This window comes from Blennius ocellaris (genome assembly GCF_963422515.1).
Source record: "Blennius ocellaris genome assembly, chromosome: 9".
NCBI lineage: Eukaryota > Metazoa > Chordata > Actinopteri > Blenniiformes > Blenniidae > Blennius > Blennius ocellaris.
In genome coordinates, this window is record NC_137658.1 from 4,006,722 (window position 1) to 4,011,020 (window position 4,299).

Below are 4,299 nucleotides of genomic sequence, written 5' to 3' on the forward strand. Positions count from 1 at the left end.
TATATATATATATATATATTATATATATATATATATATATATATATATATATATATATATATATATATATATATAAATAATAAAGTTATGTGTTTGGGAGAATAATGTGATGTATTATTGGTTGTGTTTGATGGTATGAGTTGTCGTACAAGAACACAACACAACACAACACAACACACACAACACAACAAACATACCATACAAATCATTTCACAGATCCTGAACAAGTGAAATATTCAATTTCAAGACCAGAGAGTCTAAAGACCTTTGAGAGTGAGTGTGTATTATTGTTTTAATGTGTCTGATTGAATAAAGATGTGTTTGTTTGTGTGTGTGCGCGCGCGTGTGTGTGTGTGCGCGCTATCTTCACGCAGCTCGTACAAGAGTGTTTCCTGGATGTGAGATTCTTCTTCTTCTCCTTCATATTAAACATCTGTACCTAATATCTCTGAACACAAAGCGTTCCTCACTCCTCTCCTTCAGACAGACGTCCGACCGCTACCGGATCGGGAACAAAAGCTGAGAAATAATCATAGAAACGACTGAACACCAATGAAAGAGGTGACGAGTGCAGGAATGACGGAACAAATCTGCAGAAATGTATTCATGGATTCATCTGGAGATTGGAACCATTTTCATCTTCCCCCCATTTCTTTTGTCCACCTGTGGATGTTGATGCTATGACCTTCAGCTCATTAACAAACCGCGGAGAATGCGGCTGCCCGGGGAGTGCCTTAAGGACCCCCCCCCCCCCCCGAAAAGCTTCATTCAGGCCTGATGCTTTAAAGCAGACAGATCCAGATTCCCTCAGCAGAAATGCAGTTCAAATAGTAAAAAAAACCCAGCAAACCATGTCAAAGACGACAAGTCAAAGTCTTAAACGTTCCCTCAAGGCCTGTCACGTTTCTCTCGTTCTGGGGAAGGGGTATCACGTTTATCTCATTCTAGGGAAGGTCTATCACGTTTCTCTCATTCTGGGGAAGGTCTATCACGTTTCTCTCGTTCTGGGGAAGGTCTATCACGTTTCTCTCATTCTGGGGAAGGGGTATCACATTTCTCTCATTCTGGGGAAGGGGTATCACGTTTCTCTCGTTCTGGGGAAGGTCTATCACGTTTCTCTCATTCTGGGGAAGGGGTATCACATTTCTCTCATTCTGGGGAAGGGGTATCACGTTTCTCTCGTTCTGGGGAAGGTCTATCACGTTTCTCTCGTTCTGGGGAAGGTCTATCACGTGTCTCTCGTTCTGGGGAAGGTCTATCACGTGTCTCTCATTCTGGGTAAAGTCTATCACGTTTCTCACGTTCTGTCAAGGCTTGATGAAGGCTAGACGCAACGGGTAGGAAGAAAGCGGGTGAGAACGGCACAATCCATGGAGGATCCTGCGCGAAAAGGCTTATCGAAAGACAGAAGGCAAAAGCTGAGGCACGACTTAACATTTCTTAACAGACAGCTTCACACGAAGACGTCAAATCCTTCACGAACTATCTGAGGACGCCCCCAGAGCTCGTCCACGAGAACCTGTAAAAAAGTAGCAACAAGCCGGAAAGGAAAACGCACCGGAACTGTCCCCGGTGCTGAAAATCTGGGTTGAGCACCAATCTCAAGATAAACCAAGAGAAGTGATCTCTTTCAGTAATCTATGTTTTTCTACGAATTTGTCTGGTCCATATCGGTAAAATTGGTGCGTGTGTGTGTAGTGGACTGCTGCCGGATTACTCATTTGGATGAGTGCCTCTGTTTGTTTTTTGTTGTTGTTTTTTTACTTAATTCAGTTTGTTTCCCTCCAGGCCTGCAGTTTGAGAAGTGGCGTCGATCCCCACGTTTAGACAGCGGGTTAGCTAACCACTTTGGCTATTTTCAATTTATTAGGAAACGTCCCAGTCTGGAAAGAAAAGTTACAGACGAACACGAGCGTCTTTTGAAATACCCTCCAACAACCTGTTCCGCAATGTTCATGTCAAGGTTACAGCAATCCGTAGACGCTTTGCCTTGACATTTAAGTACGGGTGTCAAGGTTTTCATTGAGGAACATTGAGTTTTGGTTTATTTCTGAGAGGTTTATTTTTTCCCCGAGCAGCCGAGTGAACTTCATTGTGCTCAAGCAGAAGTGAAGAGAGAAGCTGGGTCACTGTGACCTCTGGCTCAGAGCCGACTGCTGCCGGGGACGTTTGTCCCTCCGAAGGAAACGTCGATGAGGCGGATTATCCTCGTCCCCCGCGGGGGGCCGTCACGCGCTCGCATCTCAGCTCCAACGCCGGGGCGGGTTTACAAAGCGAAGCTGCCGCCTGTGCAGCGGCGTCTGATCGCACTGCGACATGAGCGGGGCTGCGAGCGGCGCCTCGGGGTGGGAGGAGCGAGGAAGAAACTGAAGACGAACAAATGTTTCGTGGACAAAAGCCGATGCTTTGTGTCAAAGTGTGTCCTGGCACTAAAAGACAGTCGCTAAAAGACGGCCGCTGGAAGATTGAAAACAGTGACGGACGAGCACAAAACTACGATGAAACTAGTGAGTAACAAATAAAACTAGCCCCAGTGAAATTAGCCCGAGAACAGCCTCAGACCAGACTGAAACGTCCGTAAACAAGAATGTAAAACTAGTGTGAAACTCACAGGAAACTGACAGGAAACTGGACCGACACCAGCTGAGAAGGTACATAAAACTAACCAGCCGGAAACGAGAGCCAACCGCAAACAAAACTAATCCAAAACCAGATATAAAACTATACTGAAGCTATTGGGTTAGGGATATAAATAAATAAATAAATAAGTAAATAAATAGATAAATACATACATACATACTGTACATACATAAACTAATAAACATATAGATAATCAAACAAATAAAGAAACAGATAAAGACAAACAAAAATAAATAAACAAACTGGTTCAAAACTAAGAAACATCAAAACAAATAAACAAACTGACTGACAAATAAATAAATAAACCAGTTCAAAACTAACATGTAACTATCCTGAAGCCAAGGCAAAAAGAACAGAAAACAGGAGGAAAAACTAACAAACAAATATTGTATAATTGATCAAATATAATATAATATATAAGCAACATAAAACCGGCGTGAAACCAGTTTAATACTCAACTACCCCAAAAAGCAGTCTGAAACCATCGGTACCAACCTGAATGACAAATAATAACAATAACGAGCATCAAAGCAAACCTGCAAAATCAAACTCCAACTTGAAAGCAGCAGAATTAGTTAATGTTTGTCACACAACAGCTTGCAACTCCCAGACTGAAGTCAGTGGAGTTTGAGTGTCCGTGTGTTTGATTGGTCGAAGAATCTGCAGCTAATCTGAAGCTAAGCGCGGGGGTGGCCGCTTCGCATCTAGCGGCCGCTCAGTATCCGGCGGCCGCTCAGTATCCGGCGGCCGCTCAGTATCCGGCGGCCGCTCAGTATTCAGCAGCCGGCCTCTCTGAGGCGGCGTTGCGCTGTGAATGCATCGCTGTGCATTAACAAACTCCCCCGGCTCCCGGTCGGGTTAATGAAATTCCAACCGCGTGTGCGAAACGAAGCCCAGCGGGGCCTTTTTTCCTCTCCTCGCCGGTCCGATCGGCTTCCATCTCATTTGTATCAATTAGGCCGAGCCGAGGATTTAGAAGCCGAGCCGCGCTCACTTCAGGGACGGGCGGCGGCGTGTGAAGAAGCGGAGATGCTTCCCGAGCGTCGATCGCGTCCACGTTCTCCCCCGTCCTTTTTGTTTGGAGTTTGTCACCACCGATACCATGAATGCCGCCGGCGTGGACCTTCTGTCCTGAATGGACGCCGTGGTGGACAACATGGTGGACAGCAAGCAGCTACAGGACTACAAACATGAAGGATAGCAAGCTGCTACATGACTACAAACATGAAGGATAGCAAGCTGCTACTGGACTACAAACATGAAGGATAGCAAGCTGCTACAGGACTACAAACATGGTGGATAGCAAGCTGCTACAGGACTACAAACATGGTGGATAGCACGCAGCTACAGGACGACAAACATGGAGGATAGCGCGCAGCTACAGGACTACAAACATGGTGGACAGCAAGCTGCTACTGGACTACAAACATGAAGGATAGCAAGCTGCTACAGGACTACAAACATGGAGGATAGCCCAAAGCTACAGGGCGACAAACATTAAAGCTCTGCAATGGAAGATTAAAAGAAAAACTATAAAACTACAGACTTTTCTATAGAACTGTTAAGGAATCCACCACAGCGAGGACGTGGTGTCGTCCACATAAAACCACCCCGTCACGCTCATGTTGCTGCTTTCAAAGTATTTTATTGTGAAACAGG